General features: G+C 51.8%; 1 long non-coding RNA gene across 1 annotated transcript; it reads right to left on the bottom strand.

Annotated features, from left to right (window-relative positions):
- Nucleotides 1-4001: 4001 nt before the first annotated feature.
- On the bottom strand, nt 4002-5603 carry LOC138370343 (uncharacterized). Its single transcript, XR_011230109.1, has 2 exons — nt 5147-5603; nt 4002-4756 (listed from the first exon to the last, which is right to left on the bottom strand). It is a non-coding gene; the product is annotated as an uncharacterized lncRNA (long non-coding RNA).
- Between the last annotated feature and the right edge of the window lie 4004 nt (nt 5604-9607).

Genomic DNA, 9607 nt, shown 5'->3' with positions numbered 1-9607 from the left:
ACGGAGCGCGGCTTCCCCCTGCGATGTCTGGCACTCAAGTGAGGTCAAGGTCCTCCGGAAGCGAGCCTCACGCCTCCAGCAAAATGTCCACATCTCCTAGCCAGTCATTTATCTATTTTCTTACTGCATTGCCCATAATCTCAAACTGTTTACATATCCAACCAGCCTATTTTACATATGCGTTATCACCTCAATACTTGCTAGACCTTCTAGTTAGGTCAGGCTTGACGAATAACTCTCAAGGAAGGGAGACTCGTTTCTCCTGCAGGCTGAGATCATAACACTCCCCTCCCCTTATTTTTGAGAGTTATTCCAGTGGCAAAGCTCGGGATAGTACATCCGCCGCTACACTGTCTCGTTCTTCACCCGATATACTCTCTTAGGAGTCTACAATTAGTTCGTTGCTCCTTGCAACATCTGGCTCACACTCTCTCCAGAAACATGATCTTCTCATAAACGATTTGACTCTCTAGACACCTCTTAGCTAGGCTGTCCTCCGTGGACGCCTGCTCTCCATTGGTCCACTCTACTTATTGTTTCCACCCTCCATTTCCTCGTCTTCTTCTCTTCACGTCCAGAGTCAGACATCTGCTGTCTGTATCTCCTCTGTCGTCTTCATACTTCCATCTACTGCCATTATACTTTCGTCTCCTGTCATCATACTTCACTTCCTCGTCTTCACCGACGATTCTCCTTTTCGTCTCCTCATTTATCCAAGACATCGTCCTGTTTGACTCCCACCGAGTCCTCGGCTTTCTTCTATTCCTCCATGCTTGCATCATCATCCTCTTCCCACACTTCTCACCTCTATACCACTCCATTTCTTCTCCTTCAACTCTTCTTCGTTCCCTAAAAGTTTCTTCGAGCACTGCACTACATCCAACAGCACTCGACCATACATGTCGCTTTGCCTCTCCCAAAGTGCTCGTAAGCATCTCTCCACACATACTGTCTCTTCTCCTTTCATTTTCCCGGCTATTACTCTTCTTCACTATCTCTCCTCCACGTTTTCTGTGAAACATGGCGACTCCTGACATCTCAAACAACTTAACTCCACTATCCATATGCCTCTGTGCTCGTGGACCACTTGACGCTCTATTCCCGTCTTCAGTCTGTCCACATCCTTCCTCATTCCTACTCAGCACAGTTGCATTCGCCTTCCGACTCTCAATTTCAGCAGTCTGGGCTCTCTTCAGGTCAACTCCCTTCACAGTATTCTTCTTCGGCTGGGCCATCTTCACTTTTGACCTCACCGAGACTTCATTTTTCTGGGCTGGACCTTCATCAAACAGCCATGCTATATCTACATCAATATCTTCTACCGGTTGAATCGACACTGTCTCATCTTCTCCAGCGTCTTCCTCGTCGGCCACCTCTGCCTTCATCACTACCGAGACGGGGTACTCAATGGCTTGGCGGTCTCCTGACTCATTTCCTCGGATGTCAGTCAGGTTCACACTCTCAGGTGTCCCACCCGTGCAGTGGCCTTCTGGGCACTCCTCTGGCACAGTCTCCGCTACGACTCTCGGCAACACCTTTGTCCCGCACAAGTCATTCCCCAGGATCACTTGGACTCCTGGAATAGGTATGTCGGGGCACACTCCCAACATCACCTCCGCCGACACATATTCCGACCTTAGCTGGACAGTACATACGGGCATGTCACTCTCAGACAATAACCCATATACTCTCATCTTACTCCTGCCAGCTAACCGTCGATCATTCCCAATCAGGCTTCTCGTAATCAAGCTCTGATTAGCTCCGGTATCTCTTAAGATACCAACTTCTACTTCAGGTTGGCTTCCTATTCTGATCCAACCTTTGCTCATGAACGGCCTATACCTCTCGTTCACTAAGTTCGCTCTCTGTGGTTTGTCTCGGAACACATTAGTATATTTACCTCGGGGGTCACACATGGCCAGGGTCACAACTCTCTTGCCCTGCCGACAATCTCGCATCACGTGACCCAATCCGTTACAATTGTAACATCTCATCTGGGAAAAGTCTCTTCTATATGTCCCAGAGTAGCTCTGACTCTGCCCACTCGTATTGGAGTTCCTCGGGCCAGACGTACTACTCGTACTCTGTGGAGCTTTACTGGACTCTTGATTCCCTGGATAACGATTAGTTTCTCGTTTAGCTCCTCCATCTTCACTTTCAGACGAAGTGCGCGACCTACTCTTCTGAGTTTTAGGGTACTTACGTTTATCTGCCCATTTATCAAAATTTTTCTCACCCCAGACTCTTCTGGGTCTCTCATAATTTCTTCCTCCCCAGACTCCATTGGATCTGCCATTGCTGCATCTCGCCTCACTTCTCACTCTGTTCTCCCTTAAGCTCTTGTACGCTTCAGTAATCATATCCGCCCTATCTGCGGCATCTTTCACCTCCATTATCCCTGCTTCTTGGATCTTGAACTTTGTTTCGGGATGCATCATCTCCAAGAACTTCTCCATGACCATCAGTTGCTTCAGGTCAGCGTAAGATCCAACTCCAGCAGCCTCAATCCACTTCTGGAATCGTCTTTCCAGATCCCTTGCTGTCTCAGCAAACGTACATGCTCCAACTTTGATCATTTCTCTGAAGCGCTTCCTATAAGCTTCTGAGGTTAACTGAAACGAGCGCAATATGCTGCTCTTTACTGTGGCGTAATCCTGGCACTCTTCCAGTGACAATTGGGTGTATGCCTCCCTGGCTGCACCGGTCAATCTTAACTGGACCAGTTGGGCCCATTCCTCCTGTGGCCACTCCTTGATGCTGGCTACTTTTTCAAAGTGCTCGAAAAAGCTCTCTGCCTCTTCGGGAACAAACAAGGGAATGTCCTTCTCCCTAACCCTAACATCTGGTGGGTGTGATACCTGGGTGGTGCTCTCTGGCAACCCATGTTCAATCCTTTGCTCAGCCAAGGTTCTGTTCGCTTCTATCTGCATTTGTTTTGTTCTCTCTTTTTCTTTTTCGACCTCTAGTCTTGCTTTCTCTTTTTCTTTCTCTTGTTCCAACTCCAGTTCCCTTACTCTGGTTTTCTCTTTTTCTACTTCCAGTTTGGTTTTCTCTTTTTCTACTTCCAGTCTGGTTTTCTCTTTTTCCTTCTCGGCTTCATTTTTCATCTGGAGTTCTAATTTCATCTTTTCCAGCTGGAACTGTCTCTCCTTGTCCTCACGCTGCATCTGGAGCTCTAACTGGAATCTCTCCAAGCTCCTATTCCGGCTACTCCTGCTACTGCGGCTACTCTTGCTGCTCCTACTCGATCCCTGGGATCTCACTTCATCCTGCCCATCATCCTCCTTTCCACTTTCAGCTCCTTTTTGGGCTCCTTGCTCTGCCGCTTCACTTTTGGCTCTTAACTGCCTCAGGATCTCATCCTTCATCCCAGCTACTTTAGATGCTTTCAACCTGATGCCACATTTTTCTGCTATTTGTTTCAATTGATCCCTCGTGCAACCTTCCAAGTCCTCGGGCTTGCCTGACTCCACAAACGTTTGCACCTTATCCATCTTTGTCCTGTGAGTCTTCCCAAGAGAGAGAATATACACCTGCGGTCACACAGTTTATTTCAGCAAGGGTGTACAAATCCACTCTTGGACAGGGTGTGGGTGTGTCAGTTCACTCTCCCGGACAGGCCCCCAATTTATTATAGACTGTGGGTTGGTTGGTGTAGTCGTCGTTGATCCTCCTCTACGGACAACCCAACCCACAACTCGGTAGAGTGCTTATACTAGGAGATCACCCTTGGCTCTTCTGGCTCTTGGAGAGGGGCTCAACGTCACACGTTCAGGGGATGCGGCTCCAACACTTAGCCTCGTCGTCACGTGCACACACCCACTCGAGCCGCTGTGACTCCTCACTCTCTCCTTATGAGATATGATCTCCTCAATCCCCCTATGACTTACTAGTATTACCTCCTACCCTGTCCACAGCAGTGGTTCTTGGTTCTTTCTCTCTCTCTCTCCTTCTTTACTACCTCCTGGGAAGCCTCACTAGGACAAGGGCAAACACCAGCAAATTGTGACACATTTACTGAACAAAGCACATACACGATACATACACACATATAATAATAATGAATCCTATACTCTATAATATCACAATCAGGTTGCACTCCAATACCATCAGAACTCTATTATCAGCTTATCAAGTGGTATCCTACCTCCTGGTTCACCACCTGATACTATTAACTTCCTCAAGTTGGTCAAGCCTACACACTGTTGCACCATCAGCAAGATAACATATATATATAGAAAATCAGCATTTGAATGCAATAACATATACCAGTATAAATGTTCATTGATACTTCAGTATAAAAAATTCCTTGACATAAGAATGCCAACAGTCACTCACCTCTCACTGCGTCTTGCACGCTAATGACAACCAAACACTATCAACTCCCTACTAGTAATCCACCAGAACTTCCCCTTCCACCTCTGGAAGTTCACTACCCTATTTCTTTAGGTTCTTCCGGGCTTCACTACCAGGATCCTCTGCAGCTCCTCCAGGCTGCTATCATGAAGTTTCCTTGAGCAACTACGGTGCTTCACCCTTCTGCTAGGCTCCTCCACAGCTCTCTTGGCTGCTACACCATGAAGTTTCCTCGAGTAACTATGGTGCTTCACCACCTCTACAGAAGCACGTGACACTCCTCTTCACTGCTGCTTCTCCTCACAGCTCGAGGTCCTCTGCTCCACTACCTTGGAGTCTCATCAGCTACTTCATCTGCTGGCTTCGAAGTTCTCAGCAACTTCTTCCCCAAAAGACAAACCTGCAACCCATCGACACTCCAATAAAACGTTCCCCTTTAACACATAAACAAAAATAACCACACAATATGCTTGCCTCAAACCTCTATCTGTCCTCTACATACAGTGAGAGTGGACTCCCCCGTTTTGGGCGGGTCCATACTCCACCTCGCCTGGCGGCGGCGTCCTCACTCGCTGGGAGGGTCTTCCTCCATCCGGAGCCGGCTCCCTCAGTCGTCCGCCAGCGCTCAGAGAGGACGGACGTCGCTCCGTGTTCCTCCCTCTTCACTCTCCTATTTCAGGCCTTCTGCCTTATTAAAACATGTCTAACTTATAAATAAACATCGCTACTGTCGCTGGGCACACGACCAACTACAATGCAATCACTATGAACTGGCGTATATCGTGCTTACCACAGATTAACTGGTCGAGGGCGCTTTTCCTCTGACGGCGTCTGGTCAGGGCGCTCCCACGGCCCACAATAATGCTTCTGGGCGATTTAATATCTGCTCGTCGACCAGGACTTGAGACCACAACGTTCCCAGCTCGATTCCACAGCTGGTACGTCCGCACACTTCTCTTCTCTTCGAGATATATCACTAGGGGTTCCCTTCTGACGGGAGCTCAACGGAGCGCGGCTTCCCCCTGCGATGTCTGGCACTCAAGTGAGGTCAAGGTCCTCCGGAAGCGAGCCTCACGCCTCCAGCAAAATGTCCACATCTCCTAGCCAGTCATTTATCTATTTTCTTCTGCATTGCCCATAATCTCAAACTGTTACACATATCCAACCAACTATTTTACATATGCGTTATCACCTCAATACTTGCTAGACCTTCTAGTTAGGTCAGGCTTGACGAATAACTCTCAAGAAGGGAGACTCGTTTCTCCTGCAGGCTGGGATCATAACAGTATGTGTGTGTATGTGTGTGTTTGTGTGTGTGTGTGTGTGTGTGTGTGTGTGTGTGTGTGTGTGTGTGTGTGTGTGTGTGTGTGTGTGTGTGTGTGTGTTTTGTGGCAAAAAAAAAATAATTTGATATATGACAAATGGGAAGGGAGCCGAAAGAGCCAAACCCCCTTAAGCACAATTAGATGAATACTCTTGGCCACTCGCTCCTAACACATTGCCGTTGAGGGGGGGGGGGGGGGGGGGAATAACACTTTGCTGTGGGAGGACAAACACTTTGCCGTGGGGGGACAAACACTTTGCCGTGGGGGGACAAACACTTTGCCGTTGGGGGGACTAACATTTTGCCGTTGGGGGGGACTAACACTTTGCGGAGGGGAGACAAACACTTTGCAATTGGGGGACTAACACTTAACTTGCCATGGGGGGACTAACACTTTGCCGTTAGGGGGGGGGGGGAAATAACACTTTGCCGTTGGGGGGGGGGAAATAACACTTTGCTGTGGGAGGACAAACACTTTGCCGTTGGGGGGGACTAACACTTTGCCGTTGGGGGGACTAACACTTTGCAGAGGGGGGACAAACACTTTGCCATTGGGGGAGTAACACGTAACTTGCCATGGGGGGACTAACACTTTGCCGTGGGGGTGACTAACAACACGCAAACAGTATGCCCTCAAAACCGCGTGAGCGAGAGGCCCGCAAATCCGAGCGAGCGAGATCCCTGCAAAACCTAGCAAGCAAGAGGCCCGCAAAACCTAGCGAGCGAGAGGCCCGCAAAAACCTAGCGAGCGAGAGGCCCGCAAAAACCTAGCGAGCGAGAGGCCCGCAAAACCTAGCGAGCGAGAGGCCCGCAAAACCTAGCGAGCGAGAGGCCCGCAAAAGCGAGCGAGCGAGAGGCCCTCAAAACCGAGCAAGCGAGAGGCCCGCAAAACCGAGCGAGCGAGAGGCCCGCAAAAAAGAGCGAGCGAGAGGCCCGCAAAACAGAGCGAGCGAGAGGCCCGCAAAACAGAGCGAGCGAGAGGCCCGCAAAACAGAGCGAGCGAGAGGCCCGCAAAACCGAGCGAGCGAGAGGCCGGCAAAACCGAGCGAGCGAGAGGACCGCAAAACTTAGCGAGCGAGAGGCCCGCAAAACCGAGCGAGCAAAAGGCCCGCAAAATCAAGCGAGCGAGAGGCCCGCAAAACAGAGCGAGTGAGAGTCCCGCAAAACAAAGCGAGCGAGAGGCCCGCAAAACTTAGCGAGCGAGAGGCCCGCAAAACAGAGCGAGCGAGAGTCCCGCAAAACAGAGCGAGCGAGAGGCCCGCAAAACTTAGCGAGCGAGAGGCCCGCAAAAACGAGCGAGCGAGAGGACCGCAAAACTTAGTGAGCGAGAGGCCCGCAAAACGGAGCGAGCGAGAGGCCTGCATAACCTAGCGAGCGAGAGGCCCGCAAAACCAAGGTCGTGTTAGTCACCTCCACGGCAAGGTGTTAGTCACCTCCACGGCAAAGTGTTAGCCCCCACGGCAAAGTGTTAAGGTAGGAATCTGGTGTTCCTACACCAGGTTATTCCTCAGTTCACGAACTGTAGTTCACTGAGGTCGTGACCTGCCCCGCCTGCCCCGGGTCACGGGAGTCACGGGCTGCGGTGTTATGCGCAGAGTGTGTGACACTGGTGTTGTCACAGGGGTGGTCACTGGGGTAGTCACGGATGTGGTCACGGATGTAGTCACGGGTGTAGTCATCACCAATTATGCCACAGGTGGTGTCCTGTAGCATCACGTCTGTGTCACGGGTGACCTGGGTCGTGACCTGGGTCGTGACCTGGGTCGTATACCGACACGCCTGCCCCAGATAATGGGAGTCACAGGCTGCGGTGTTATGCGCAGAGTGTGTGACACTGGTGTTGTCACAGGGGTGGTCACGGATGGGATAGTCACGGATGTGGTCACGGATGTAGTCACGGGTGTAGTCACCACCAATTATGCCACAGGTGGAGTCCTGTAGCACCACGTCTGTGTCACGGGTGACCTGGGTCGTGACCTGGGTCGTATACCGACACGCCTGCCCCGGATCACGGGAGTCACGGGCTGCGGTGTAATGCGCAGAGTGTGTGACACTGGTGTTGTCACAGGGGTAGTCACGGGGGTTGTCACGGATGTAGTCACGGGGGTGGTCACCACCAATTATGCCACAGGTGGTGTCCTGTAGCACCACGTCTGTGTCACAGGTGACCTGGGCCGTGACCTAGGCCGTGACCTGGGTTGTATCCCGACACGCCTGCCCCGGATCATGGGAGTCACGGGCTGCGGTGTTATGCGCAGAGTGTGTGACACTGGTGTTGTCACAGGGGTTGTCACGGGGGTTGTCACGGATGTAGTCACGGGGGTGGTCACCACCAATTATGCCTCAGGTGGTGTCCTGTAGCACCACGTCTGTGTCACAGGTGACCTGGGCCGTGACCTGGATCGTATCCCGACACGCCTGCCCCGGATCATGGGAGTCACGGGCTGCGGTGATATGCGCTGAGTGTGTGACACTGGTGTTGTCACAGGGGTTGTCACGGGGGTGGTCACGGATGTAGTCACGGGGGTGGTCACCACCAATTATGCCTCAGGTGGTGTCCTGTAGCACCACGTCTGTGTCACAGGTGACCTGGGTCGTGACCTGGGTCGTATCCCGACACGCCTGCCCCGGATCACGGGAGTCACGGGCTACGGTGTTATGCGCAGAGTGTGTGACACTGGTGTTGTCACAGGGGTAGTCACGGGGGTTGTCACGGGTGTGGACACGGGGGTAGTCACGGGTGTGGTCACAGTGCTGGTCACGGGGGTTGTCACCACCAATTATGCCACAGGTGGTGTCCTGTAGCACCACGTCTGTGTCACGGGTGATCTAGGTCGTGACCTGGGTCGTATCCCTACACGCCTGCCCCGGATCACGGGAGTCACGGGCTGCAGTGTTATGCGCAGAGTGTGTGACACTGGTGTTGTCACAGGGGTTGTCACGGGGTGGTCACTGCTGTTGTCACAGGGGTTGTCACGGATGTAGTCACAGGGGTTGTCACGGATGTAGTCACGGGGGTGGTCAACACCAATTATGCCTCAGGTGGTGTCCGGTAGCACCACGTCTGTGTCACAGGTGACCTGGGTCGTGACCTGGGTCGTATCCCCACACGCCTGCCCCGGATTCCGGGAGTCACGGGCTGTGGTGTTATGCGCAGAGTGTGTGACACTGGTGTTGTCACGGGGGTGGTCACGGGTGGGGTCACTGGAGGTGGCCTCGTCGACTCCGTCTCCTTCACTTAGGACTCAACTGGGTCCAGGTCGAGAAGGATACTAAGGGTCCTGATGATGGCCAACCAGACGGCCACCTCGAGGACGCCCGTCACGAAGCACCTGGACATGGTCCAGCAGGTCCAGGGGGTCGTGAAGGTCCCGGGGCGTGGAGGGACGATCACCTTCAAGAGGGGGACGTTACTCAACAGTCCCCGCCAGCTGGAGTCGTACTGCCGCTAGAGGAGGCGCAGACGGAGGTGGTTCTGGACCACACCCCAGACGTACCACAACACACGACACACCACCGCCACCACCATCATCATGGAGGTGTTGATTCTATCAGTACTCATTATTTATGTTTTATTTTTTCTGAAAATTATTTTGTTTTTTACAGAATATTATTAATTTGTTGCTGTATTGTTCATCGCTAATGTTTGGAAATGAGATGTGTTACAACATGCTGAAATACGACACGCACCTGGCAGCTACCAGGTGATTGTAGTGGAGTAGCTACCTGGTGATTGTAGTGGTGTAGCTACGTGTTGATTGTAGTGGTGGAGCTACCTTGTGATTGTAGTGGTGGAGCTACCTGGTGATTGTAGTAGTGGAGCTTCGTGGTGATTGTAGTGGTGTAGCTACGTGGTGATTGTAGTGGTGGAGCTTCCTGGTGATTGTAGTGGTGTAGCTACGTGGTGATTGTAGTGGTGGAGCTACC

Source organism: Procambarus clarkii, chromosome 4, assembly GCF_040958095.1.
Source record: "Procambarus clarkii isolate CNS0578487 chromosome 4, FALCON_Pclarkii_2.0, whole genome shotgun sequence".
In the NCBI taxonomy this organism is placed as follows: domain Eukaryota; kingdom Metazoa; phylum Arthropoda; class Malacostraca; order Decapoda; family Cambaridae; genus Procambarus; species Procambarus clarkii.
The sequence above is the reverse complement of the archived record's forward strand: the minus strand, read 5'-3'. Positions and strand labels throughout refer to the sequence as shown.